At 36.5% G+C, this 14,285-nt stretch overlaps 1 protein-coding gene and 1 long non-coding RNA gene across 4 annotated transcripts in view; one reads left to right on the forward strand and one right to left on the reverse strand.

Moving 5' to 3' along the window:
• NPSR1 (neuropeptide S receptor 1) overlaps positions 1-14,285 on the forward strand; it is a 271,339-nt gene that overhangs the window by 212,889 nt on the left and 44,165 nt on the right. The window lies entirely within an intron of this gene.
• On the reverse strand, positions 8,494-8,888 carry LOC146079631 (uncharacterized). The gene is made up of 3 exons (XR_014474664.1): positions 8,825-8,888; positions 8,618-8,727; positions 8,494-8,529 (listed from the first exon to the last, which is right to left on the reverse strand). It is a non-coding gene; the product is annotated as an uncharacterized LOC146079631 (long non-coding RNA).

The following is a 14,285-nucleotide window of genomic DNA, read 5'->3' on the forward strand; positions in this document are numbered from 1 at the left end:
CCGTCAAGCCTGTTAAATATATTCCAGCGAATGTAGGGGACAATATTAAGATTCCCTATGTATCAATGCTAAATGAGAAATATTGTTCCTATAGATATTTGCCACTTGTGCCCTGAGGACTTTCGAAAAACCTCTACATCAGATCGAGAGTTTTTTTCATTTATGCGTGGTATGTAAAACTTATATTGTCCTATAAACATCAGGATTAAGAAGCATGGAAGTTAATTATAACTATTTCCCAATTGATAGGCTTATAGCCTTTTTAAAAGGTTGTGGAAAATCCTTACCACTAGTGAGATTTTCGTCACACATTCCTGGAGGACTATTGGAATAAAACCTCTACATCAAAACGATAAATATTCACTTTTATACGTGGTATGTAAAACTTATATTTACACATGTTTTATAAACCCCATAATTAAATGGCATGGATGCTAACTATACACCATCTCCCTATTGACAGGCTGATAGCCTTTTAAAAAGTTGTGAAAATCCGCACTATAAGTGAGAAAAAATCCTTCCACCTAAGTTTTGGACAGATCTCCCCCCACATGTGGTACGTAAGACAGTTGTAGTACTACTTATATTCCCTAAAATAAGCTTTTTAGGGCTAATACTATATACTTTTCCTCCAGATAGGCTATTACGCCTCTCCTAATAAGGGGTCACTAAATAGTGAAAAGTCCAATCCGGGCATTTCTGCCGTCGGACCCCACATTATTACCGCAGGTAATATTCAATTCTACATGCTATCCTCCTCATCCTTTTCCTCCAAAAAAATCTGATTAGAAAATCACTTTATCTCTCTAGATTGTGGGAAGTTCTACTAAAGCCTACACTTCCGTCAGTGATTGTTTTTATACTGTTCTTTCGTGGTATGTACCTCCTTCTTCATTGTACCTCATTATTGTATTTCTTTTTAAACCTAAAAACATTGATTGAACAGTGTTATTTATGTTATTTATGTTTGGCATTCTTTCTACCACTTGCAGTGCATGTGCGCATAAAAAAAACCCCTGATGAAGCCTTCCTGAAAGGCGAAACGCGTTGGGTTATTTTTCTGTTGACTTGAAAGAACACAACAATGGATTTTTAAGAAAAAGTTTTAATAAATCATCCTGTTTATACAAAGTTGTATGTATCAATTTGTAAAGTGAAATATTACACTCATACCAGGTGGTGGAATACATACTTAGCGCTATCTATATCTTGGTTTCCACATTTCTTAGTATCATCTCCCGCTAACAGGGGTGATTTATAGAGTAGCTGCTTCTTGGTAGCGCACTTGGGGTCATCACCCTATTTTTGTTTCTATCTATCTGTTAGGATTCCGAGTTGCAGCAACCACTAATACTGCCATTACTATTAACAAATAATATGCCACTATTTAATGACCGATCCAGAAGATCGGCGAGATTGAGGAATATCTTTACGGAGGATGAGCATGTTTTCATGTCAGAGGAGGAGGATTATTATGAGTATCTAAACACAATAGAGAAACTGATGAGTAAAGAATTAAAAAACTGGTACGACATCGTAACACTAGAAAAGTACCTTGAAGTTAAAAGAGTTCCGAGGGGTTTGAGACTAAATAAAAACCCGAACCTAAATGGAGAGAACGAATCCTTTATCACCAATTGGCACACCGCATTGGAGGAATGCTCCATGAAGTTGATGACACTCATCATAAACGAAAGGAAAAAAGAATCCACGAAACTGGAGGAGGAGATTAACAAAATTGAAAAATTGATGGAAAAATTCTCCGACAGCGAAGAATTCAAAAGAGACACATCAGACTTACAACAAAAATTGGACCGATTAGAAAATGATATAGTCATAAGAAAACAGAGAAAATTTACAAGGGATAAGAATGACTATAACAGTGGTCAGATCTTCAATTGGTCCAAAGAAGTAAGAAATAATAGAGATTACTATACCAATCGAAATCAAAGAAATGAGACACAACGAACAAGGTTTAACACAAGCAGGCAAAACGAAGAAAGATGGCAAAAACCCGTGTATAGAAATACAAAGAGATTTGAATCTCCTCAGAGAAACTCCAAAAGAGACTATTCGAACTATGGATTAAATAGAAACAGAATACCATCCTACCAAGAAAACCAAAGAAACACATATAGAAGTAGAGACAACTATAGGAGTAGAGAGTTCCACAGAAATCGAGTTCCATCTTATCGGGAGAATTACCAAGAGAGAACATATAGACAAAGGAGCGTGTCTACAGAAAAACGATCCCCCAACCGTTTTTTAGGAAGAAGAAGGGATTTCACCTTCTTACAGAAAGAAGAAACGCTGCAGAACAGACTGGATTCCCCCCAAGGAACCAAAAGAACCTTCAATGGAGAAGAAGAGGATGTAGGGGAGGAAATAAGAAGCCCAAAGAAAAGGAAACCGCTGTTTCAGAACAGAAAACCGGATTCATCAATCTCTCAGAAAGGGAACTGTGCCCAGCACAGGTTACCTTACTAAACAAAGGTTTGAAATTCGCCCCCGATGGTCACGTCGATAAATTCGACCTGTTCATCGATTTAAATAAATTTATACGCAACCTTACTTTACAACGACATTTTCTGAAGAACCCCCAACCTCCCAACTATGAAAGGTCTATACCCCGGGTTTCGAATCACTCCAAGTTCTACCCAGTGGAATCCAAAGGGAGTCACATCGACATCTTCTACAGCCTTGTAAGTGAAGATTTCCGTAAACTTAAAGTTTGGAATCACAACAACTCAGGAAATCTATCCTCAGTGGAAAAACAAGCATTAAAGAGTCTAAAAAAAGATGAAAACCTCATCATTCGAAATGCGGATAAAGGTGGAGCTGTAGTACTACAGTCCACCACAAATTACCTCAAAGAGGCAGAAAATCTCCTACAGGATGGGATCACATACATTGAACTTAGTGAGGATCCAACTGGCATCTTTCAAGAAGAATTATATAGTTTACTGGTTGAAGCCAAGAATAAACTGTATATCGGGAAGGAGGAATTTGAATATCTGTTCGTGAAACATCCAATAATCCCGATATTCTACCACATTCCCAAAGTCCACAAAAATCGAAACGCTCCCCCAGGAAGACCCATTGTGGCCGGGATCCAGTCACTCAGCTGCAATCTCTCCCATTTTATAGACATAATCTTACAACCATATGTGCTTCAGAACATCTCACATTTGAAAGATTCGACGACCCTTCTAACAAAATTAAGAGATTTTCAATGGGAAGAGGAGTATTGCTGGATCACAGTGGATGTCCAAGCGCTTTATTCTTCCATCCCGCACGACAAGGGTATGGAGGCAGTGAGACACACTCTCTTGAAAGCGGCGGACAAATCAGAGGGCGAAATAGAGTTCTTTTTAAACAGCATTAAATACATCTTGACCCACAACTACTTCGAATTTAACGGTAAATTCTTTCTCCAAAAAACGGGCACTGCGATGGGGACGAAATTTGCCCCATCGTATGCCAATCTGTTAATGGGTATGTGGGAGGAGCTACATATCTATTCCTCGGACTTCATGCAGCACATACTTTTTTACCAAAGATATATTGACGACCTAATCTTTGTGTGGAAAGGTGATGATAACAGCATAGAAAAATTCATGCTACATCTACAAATTAACAACTTTAATCTGAAATTCACGCACAAAAAAGATCGAACCAATATAGATTATCTGGATTTGATCCTTGTAGGACATCCAGGGGAGATTATATCCACCAAGACATTCTTTAAAGAGGTCGACTGCAACAGTTTTATACCATACGGCAGTTGCCATCATCCAAACTGGAAGGACAGTGTGCCATCGTCCCAGTTCACCCGCCTTAGAAGAAACTGTAGCAAAGAGGATGATTTCTCCGCTCAAGCCGCCCTATTATCGCAAAGATTCATTGAAAAAGGGTATGAACCATCAAAAATAGAACAGGCCAAATTGAAGGTTTTAGGAAGAACAAGAGAAGACACTCTATGTCCACTAAGCGACAAAAAGAACAAACCCCTGCCTCAAAAAAGATCGTTCATAACCCAGTTCAACAAAGAAAACCATCAAATTAAAAGAATATTATCTAAACATTGGGAGATACTCCTCAAAGACACCATATTGGGACCACATCTACCGCCCAAACCGGATGTAATATTTCGACGTGCAACCAATTTAAAAAGCCTAATTGCCCCTAGTCAATTTAAAACACAAAAAAAGAAGCCCCTAACTAAGAATCATTTTTTGTCTAATGAAACTAGATGCACCCAGTGCAGGAAATGCATCTGTTGCAAATTTATGGAAAGAACCACATTTAAACAAACCATAGATAAAAAACAATATTCACTAAACAAATCCGCTTCTTGCAATTCAGTATATGTAATTTACAGAGTGACGTGTGGATGTGGACTTGCATATATCGGAAAGACCAAACGGCTAGCCAAAATCAGAATACAAGAACATATCCGGAACATTAAGAATAAATTGACATCACACAGCCTACCGAGACATTACATCGACAAACATGACTCTAAAGTAGACACGACTAACTTCAGCTTCACCATCTTGGAGATTGTGGAACAAAACCCCAGAGGTGGAGACAGAGACCTCAAATTATCCAAACGTGAAACGTTCTGGATCTACACCCTAAATACATTATACCCTAAAGGCCTCAACGAAAACGTTGACATAGTCTCCTTTTTGAACCCATAAAAATATCTGGCCCCATTGTCTGTCTTTCTGTCTTTATAACATCTTTTTACTAAATTACCCACATAAGGTTCACTTTTTTAGTATCTTTAGTACTATTAACTACGTTAAACCCACACTGGGTCTATCTCTATTAATACCTTTAATTTTTCTATATAAGCACAAGGAACTATTTCCTCATATTTCTGTGTATGTTTAGAGTAAGGACTTATCACGGAGCACTCAATACACTTGGGTTATATTTGAATGTAATAAAAATAAGAATTTTGTGAAAAATATAATTAAAAAAATGTATATATATACACGTAGTATGTAACAATCTGTATATGTAATAATATACTTTATGAGTAACATATTTATGTAACAATATACTTTTTGAGTAACATATGTATGTAACTGTATATCTTGACTTAGACAAGTCTTTATCTAAAATATTAGATCACAAAGCAGCCCTAAATATATAATTTTTAAGAAATGATTGCTAAAAAAATGATTGTGAAAATTAATTGATTTGTGAAACCCAGTACATCCCAAAATATAAACCTTATAGGCTCATTTCTTAATTGTCCTCTATTGAGTACAATGAGAATCAGCACATAGTTTCACTACAAAACATAATAAAGCCAATCATTGCTTATATTTAAAAATCACCCATTTAAAATCACCCCTTTTATCCCAGACCTTATATGGTCATTTGCTTCACTTATGGCACACGTATATCCCCCAAAACACCCCCCAAATAATTCCTTTATACACAAAACCACGATCACCTAGAGTAATTAGAGTGATGGACCGCATAGCTGGAACGCACAATTAATTTGATAATCACTACTACTTGTAGCTGTGGCGGATTAAACCTCTCTGCCCCGCTGTCATCCAGTTGACACGCAGAGGCGAAACGCAAACAGCGTCTCCAACCTACACTTCCTGAAAGCGGAAGCATGATTCAGATGACCCGCATGTTTGGAGCGCAAGTAATGTCCCATATAGAGGTCAGCGCTAATACAGGAAGCGGCTGTAAGCTAAGGGGCGTACAGCTAGACTGAAACGCATGTAGCGTCACACATTTAGATCAGCCCCCTCACACTTTGATGTTAATATAGAACCAGGAAGCGGAAGCCTGTTTCAGGTGAACCGCACAGATGGAACGCATGTAGCGTTCCCGATGTGACTACAACTCACACTATCACCATTATGGCAGGAATTTATTTTTTAGGATGGTTCTTGGATCCCCTACCAGCCCATAGTAAAACTTAAGGCACCATGACATTTAAACGTCGCTTAAATTAGATTTACCTCTCTGGTCTAAACCGGATATGACCTCATAAGATTCTGCTATAAAAGAATCCACTCAGCACATCCACTATCAGTCTGGTGGGAGTCACACTAGGGAGAAGTCGTCTCAAGGTAAGGTTGCAGTGGGATGTACTGGGCTATGCATTTGCTATACCTCTGTAGAAACTTACCTTATATCTGAACAAATGTACTTTGTTTCAATAGCATATTGAACCACTTTTGTAGTAGGTCTAATATGACCAAAGCGGAATAAGGTTAAAGATATACCGCAAAAAATACATTATTGAAGAATATGCTATACATATATTTTTTTATTTTTTTATGTTATATTATTATATATTTTTTATCATTATTTCTGAATTTTTCCAAGCCTTGTAAATGAAATTTGTGATACTAAAAAAATTAAGCCAATATTATGGTATATTATAAAACAAAAGATCCGTCAAGCCTGTTAAATATATTCCAGCGAATGTAGGGGACAATATTAAGATTCCCTATGTATCAATGCTAAATGAGAAATATTGTTCCTATAGATATTTGCCACTTGTGCCCTGAGGACTTTCGAAAAACCTCTACATCAGATCGAGAGTTTTTTTCATTTATGCGTGGTATGTAAAACTTATATTGTCCTATAAACATCAGGATTAAGAAGCATGGAAGTTAATTATAACTATTTCCCAATTGATAGGCTTATAGCCTTTTTAAAAGGTTGTGGAAAATCCTTACCACTAGTGAGATTTTCGTCACACATTCCTGGAGGACTATTGGAATAAAACCTCTACATCAAAACGATAAATATTCACTTTTATACGTGGTATGTAAAACTTATATTTACACATGTTTTATAAACCCCATAATTAAATGGCATGGATGCTAACTATACACCATCTCCCTATTGACAGGCTGATAGCCTTTTAAAAAGTTGTGAAAATCCGCACTATAAGTGAGAAAAAATCCTTCCACCTAAGTTTTGGACAGATCTCCCCCCACATGTGGTACGTAAGACAGTTGTAGTACTACTTATATTCCCTAAAATAAGCTTTTTAGGGCTAATACTATATACTTTTCCTCCAGATAGGCTATTACGCCTCTCCTAATAAGGGGTCACTAAATAGTGAAAAGTCCAATCCGGGCATTTCTGCCGTCGGACCCCACATTATTACCGCAGGTAATATTCAATTCTACATGCTATCCTCCTCATCCTTTTCCTCCAAAAAAATCTGATTAGAAAATCACTTTATCTCTCTAGATTGTGGGAAGTTCTACTAAAGCCTACACTTCCGTCAGTGATTGTTTTTATACTGTTCTTTCGTGGTATGTACCTCCTTCTTCATTGTACCTCATTATTGTATTTCTTTTTAAACCTAAAAACATTGATTGAACAGTGTTATTTATGTTATTTATGTTTGGCATTCTTTCTACCACTTGCAGTGCATGTGCGCATAAAAAAAACCCCTGATGAAGCCTTCCTGAAAGGCGAAACGCGTTGGGTTATTTTTCTGTTGACTTGAAAGAACACAACAATGGATTTTTAAGAAAAAGTTTTAATAAATCATCCTGTTTATACAAAGTTGTATGTATCAATTTGTAAAGTGAAATATTACACTCATACCAGGTGGTGGAATACATACTTAGCGCTATCTATATCTTGGTTTCCACATATATATATATATATATACATATATATACTGTGTGTGTGTGTGTGTGTGTGTGTATATATATATATATAGGTGACAATTGTAAGATGGCGCCCTTTTTTTATGACCTCAATAATTGGGTCAATAGTGCCTTGTGTTCAAACGTTAAAACAAGTAAAGTAAAGTCCAAAGTTTATAAACATTTATTAAAAAAGTCTCTTGTTCCACAACAGTGTAAGTGGCGTTTCCAGACTTATTAAAAAGGTTCACGATATTTCTTTTATTTCAGGATAGCAAACAGAATGTTCCCAACGCGTTTCGTCCCTACGTGGGACTTCATCAGGGGTTCGCTATGAACATATAAAAATACATTTCAGATAAACATTTACGGTAATTGCTACATACATTAAAAATTCTTTAAAAAATGATGTTCTTCAGACTTAACTTTACATTTTGTTGAATGATAATTATTAGTCAGGCTTGTTCTCTCAGTACATTACACAGAGAGATCAAAACATGGAGGTGAAAACAGGTGAAGGAAAAACAGGTGAAAAATAGAAAAAATAGGAAACAAAATCATAATTCAAGGTGTCCAATTACATACCGGATGTCATTATAATCAAATCCAACGATTTTGGTAGGGAAAGTGTCTACAATGAGTTGGTTTATTTGTTAGGTCCTTATAAAGAATTTGTTCGAGGGTACCTAGTGAAAACAGTACATTGATATGAGGGGAAATAATACAAATTACCCTCCAATTCCTAAATCCATATCTATTTTGGATTTTTATTTATAATTTGTTAAAAATCGGTGTGGAAATTTAAATTACTTACTCTATCGCTTTTTTCACTCATAAATCAGCGTAAGAGCCTCTCAATTTACACACAAAGATACACCTATACATAGGGACAGATTATGGCACATAACTAGATGGAAATCTGATTAGGTGTTTACCCTTAAATTACCATACACTCGGATTCGTACCTTAATTAGGTTGAAAATTTAACAGCTCTGTTTCATATAAAATGGACCAGCTTGGCCGTTTCTCCAAGATCTGCCGGGGTTTCCCAAATAGACTGCTATGTCTGTTAGGGCTGAATTAAACAAGGACTGTCTGTTTTAGGATACCTTATTCACCATATTAATATCCAATTAATTTAAATATCTTGTAGTATGGGAAAGTATACATACCAATGTTGGAAATGAATATAAAATCTCAATACAGAGTCTGGGATTATTCAGGGTACAGTTCTCGCTGTTTAACAAAAAGAGATTAAATTATACTAAATAAAAAAAAAAAAAAAAAAAAAAAAAAAAAATTCTACAATAGAATAACACTACTTTTTCCCTTATTGGCAAATTTCAATGGATGCTTAGTTTGGCTAGACATTGTATAAGTAAAAATAAGATGATGGTGGCTTACCCTTCAGGAGATGTGCTCTGTGTGAATGCTCTGTAAGAGTGGAGCTAACCTACTCTCCAGCCCTGGTTTAAATAGGGCTGATGTGTGACATCACTTACTCTCACTATATTAGCATGCCAGATCTCTTTTTTTTTTTTTTTTTTTTTTTTTTCTTCCTTCCTGAGAGCCGGACTTCCCAGCCTGCTTTGCGGCTGTCAGTCCGGTTCTTGAGGAAACTAAGTGGCTAGGAACCTTTGAACAGGTTCCTAGTTAAGAGTATCTTAGGGCTCATGTGTTATTAATGCTTTTTCAATTGGTCATAAGTTATTATGCTTTAGTAACTCTTATGTCATTAAGTGTTTAAAGTGATGGCTGTATTAGTTAGTTTGTTTGATATACTTATATAGGTGCTATTAGGTGTTTACTGTGTTCAATTAAGAAAACTATCTATATTGGTATTTTAATTAATTGCTATACTTGCTTAAATACTGTGTTTTTAAATAATTATTTTATTATTTGTGTTATTAGGGTTTATTATTTCACAAATGTAAGAGTTAATCTATATTTTTCATATATGTGCTAATAAGTGTTTTAATAAGTGCTATTAATAAATTATATTGTGTTATTATGTTTTTTTTTTTTTTTTTTATTATTATTTTTTTTTTTTTTTTATTAGTGCATATCGGTCACTCATTTAGAGACTAAATCTGATCCTTCATCTATCATATTATTAATGAAATTACTTAATTATTCTAATTGATTAACTGATAGTTTTTTTATTATTTTTGTGGGAATAACGCTTGTCCTAGTAAGAGACTCTTAGTGGCCTATTTGAGATGACAAAATATCGGCTATATTATTTCTTTATGGTGGAGTATGTTATCTCCTTTGTGTTGTAAGCTTAAAATGTTAATAAATTTGCCTTCAAAAGAACAATATGACCCAAACTATACATTCATTGTTACAGTGATATGCCAATTCACAGTCTAGGTTGAAGCAGATACATTTATATATTTTATCCATAAATATCCCATTAATCAAGGAAAAATCTTTTTTATGGATCAATGTAATTTGTTATCCTTAGGGTAATTCTATTCCCATGGGTTAAAGGAGCAAGACTATGACCAAACAGATTAGAGGAATGAAACTATGTCTATGTTTTCATTTAGGCCCTTCGGACTTAAAGTGTCCAAATGGAATATCCAATAGGACTCTCTCCTAGATAGGAAGAGGTCTCTATCCCCTCCCCTATCGTCGGGTTTGACATGTTCTAAAACCATGAATTTTAGACTGTCAATCTTAGATCCGTGGTTGGACTGGAAGTGGCGAGGGAGGCTATGGTTTTGTACCTTATTTTTAATGTTCCTGAGGTGTTCTTGAATCCTCAATTTGATGCTTCTCTTGGTCTTCCCAATGTACATCATATTACACTCACATCTAATCAGGTATATCACATAATTGGATTCACATGTGATGGCGTCCTTCACTTTAGCTAGAGAGGTGTACTTTTTCTCCTTCTCTATATGCTTGCAGCATATACATCTGTTACATGGAGTGATTCCTTGTCTTCTTTGAAGAAACCCACTTTCTTTCTGTGTTTTCTCTATGGGTTTCAATCTACTGGGGGCTAAAATGTTTTTGAGATTCGAGGCTTTTCTAAATGTTACCATTGGTTTTTGTGGTAGATGAGGGCCCAGGATGGGGTCTTTGAGTAGTAGGTGCCAGTGTTTGTGAAGGCATCTCTTTATTTGCTGATTTTCTTGGTTGTAATTCGTAATGAATGGTCGCCTTTGGTCCATCGTGGAAGAGATGGGTTCTTTATCTTCAAGTAGCGTAACCCTTGAAAGTGTGGAAGCTCTCTCTTGATCTTGCATGATTTTCTCTTCTTTATACCCTTTGGCTTGAAACTGTTCTCTTAATATGTTCGATTGAGCCCAATAGGTTTCATTAGAGCTGCAGTTTTTCCTAATCCTTAGGAACTGGGAGTAGGGGACATTTTCCTTCCAGAGGGGTAGATGGCAGCTATCTGATGGTATGTAACTGTTTACATCTGTTTCTTTGAAATGGGTTTTTGTGGTGATGGTTCTGTCATCTCCAATTTCGAAGACTATGTCCAGGTAATCTATTGTTCTTGGATCACACTTGTATGTGAATTTAAGATTGTAAGAATTCACTTGGATCCTTGCCATGAACTCTTCTATGCTTGGTAGGGTGCCATTCCATATGACAATGAGGTCGTCGATATACCTTTTGTAAAAGCAGATGCTGTTGTGTTTGTAGTTTGTTCCATCATACAGTTGATTCTCCTCCCAGTCATTCATGTAGATATTTGCATACGATGGGGCAAACTTAGTCCCCATCGCTGTTCCTCTGTTTTGAGCGTAAAAATTGCCCTCAAATTCGAAGTAATTATGATGTAAGATAAAGCTTATACTGGAAATTAGAAATTCGCATTCTTCAGGTTTTACTGTGTCATCTTTAGAGAGAATTCTAGCCACCGCTTCAAGACCTTTATTGTGAGGAATAGATGTATACAGGGCCTGTACGTCAATAGTTAGCCAGTGATACTCAGGTGACCATTGGAAGAATCTTAAATCTCTCAGGAGGCTTGTAGAGTCCTTTAAATATGATTTTTGTACTTTTACATACTTTTGAAGTCTCAGGTCCAGATAGTGAGATAGATTTGCTGTGAGGGAGTCTATTCCAGCCACTATGGGTCTACCCGGTGGATTTTTATTGTCCTTGTGGACTTTCGGCAAATGGTAGAAGATGGGAATTTTTGGTTTGTCCACTGCCATATATTCAAATTCTTTTTGACATATGAATTCATCTTGTAGGGCTTTTTTCAGGATTTTCATCAGGTCTTCCTTATATTTTTGCGTCGGGTCATACGGGATCGCAGAGTATGTTGATTTGTCCTCAAGTTGTTTCTTAGCTTCAATGACGTAGTTTGATCTATCTTGAATGACCACTGCTCCCCCCTTATCCGCTGTTTTAATTACTATATCTTTGTCGTTTTTTAGACTCTTTAGGGCTTGTTGTTCCAGGGGTGGGAGATTTCGATGGTATTTTTCATTGGTTTTCTTCATACGTCTAAAGTCTTCCTTGACTGTTTCATAGAAAATGTCTATGTGGCTTCCTCTGGACTCTACAGGGTAATATTTCGATGGTAATGCCACTAATGGTTTGGGTTTCTGAGTCAGTTGATTTTCTTTCATGGGGTTTTTTATGAAATGACGTTGTAATGTCAAGTTGCGGACATATTTATTAAGATCCACGAATAACTGGAATTGATCCACATGCTGGTTTGGGGCGAACTTCATGCCCTTCTCTAAAACTGCGACCTCTGATTCTGAAAGTGTCTTCTTGGATAAATTGTAGATGCTGCTTCCCTTTCCAATACTGCTGGTCGTTTTTTTCTTCTGGGTGAGTTGTCGTCCTCCTCTACATCCTCTCCTTTTAATGATCTTTTCCTCCCTTGAGGGGAGTCTAGCCTTATGTGTAGTTGTTCCTCTTCTTGTAATCTGGGGAATCCAACCTTCCTCCTTTCCCCTAAAAAAGGGCGTCCTGTTGGTGAACCCAATTCTCGAACTTGGTTTCTTCTACTTTGTAGGGGATAGTTTTCCCTTCTAGTGGGTGTCCTGGGTCTATAGGTCTGTGTACGTCTTCTCTCCCCATAGGAGGGTGTTCTGTAAGATCTCCTCCTTTCATAATTGGATACGTAATATTGTTTCCTGTAGTGGGGTTGATATTTTTCTCCATTATTGGAGAATACCTCATTATGGTTGTCAAATTGTCTTCTCCATCTTTGGGGTGGATTATTATTTCTAGGGACGGTTCTGTTGTAGTCATTGTTGGGTTTCTCGTGGACCTTGCCGTTCTCGTAGTCCTACTTATCCCTCGCAAACTTTTTCTGTTTACGTGTGATAATATCACTCTCTAGAGAGTCTAGTTTTTGTTGTAGGTCATCCACATCTCTTAGGAAATCGTCATCTTTTTCAAACTTTGTTAAGGTCGATTCTATTTTCGCCATCTCTTCGTCTAGTTTGATGAGTTCCTTCTTCCTCTCGCTAATGATGAGGCTCACCAATTTGGCTGCACTTTCGTCCAATATTTTGTTCCAGTTTTCCATGAACTCTTCAGTAAGTGTGCCCATGGTGGGTGTTTTGTTAAGTCTTAGGCCTCTTGGGATCCTCCCGACTTCCAGGTATTTCTCTAAGGTAATGAGATCGTACCAGTTCTTCAATTCCTTGATGGAGATTTTCTCCATATAGTTCAACAGACTATAGTAATCTTCGTCATTTTCTATAGTTTGTTCCATCACCTGCTCGTCCTCCGAAAATATAGACTTGCATTTTTGTGATCTTGTCTTTCTATCTTTGAATAGGGGCATTACTATGCCTGGCTGCGTACAAGAGTTACCAACAATAGAACAGAAAATAGAACAGACTCTTGTTTCGCGCCACGGGTTTTTTTTGGTTACTATGTTAGGGCTGCCTGACTTACAAGATCCCCTGTTGGATAGGGATAAGTAGGAAGAGTATAGGTGACAATTGTAAGATGGCGCCCTTTTTTTATGACCTCAATAATTGGGTCAATAGTGCCTTGTGTTCAAACGTTAAAACAAGTAAAGTAAAGTCCAAAGTTTATAAACATTTATTAAAAAAGTCTCTTGTTCCACAACAGTGTAAGTGGCGTTTCCAGACTTATTAAAAAGGTTCACGATATTTCTTTTATTTCAGGATAGCAAACAGAATGTTCCCAACGCGTTTCGTCCCTACATGGGACTTCATCAGGGGTTCGCTATGAACATATAAAAATACATTTCAGATAAACATTTACGGTAATTGCTACATACATTAAAAATTCTTTAAAAAATGATGTTCTTCAGACTTAACTTTACATTTTGTTGAATGATAATTATTAGTCAGGCTTGTTCTCTCAGTACATTACACAGAGAGATCAAAACATGGAGGTGAAAACAGGTGAAGGAAAAACAGGTGAAAAATAGAAAAAATAGGAAACAAAATCATAATTCAAGGTGTCCAATTACATACCGGATGTCATTATAATCAAATCCAACGATTTTGGTAGGGAAAGTGTCTACAATGAGTTGGTTTATTTGTTAGGTCCTTATAAAGAATTTGTTCGAGGGTACCTAGTGAAAACAGTACATTGATATGAGGGGAAATAATACAAATTACCCTCCAATTCCTAAATCCATATCTATTTTGGATTTTTATTTATAAT

This window comes from Crinia signifera, chromosome 5, assembly GCF_055691185.1.
Source record: "Crinia signifera chromosome 5, ASM5569118v1, whole genome shotgun sequence".
Classification (NCBI taxonomy): Eukaryota; Metazoa; Chordata; class Amphibia; order Anura; family Myobatrachidae; genus Crinia; species Crinia signifera.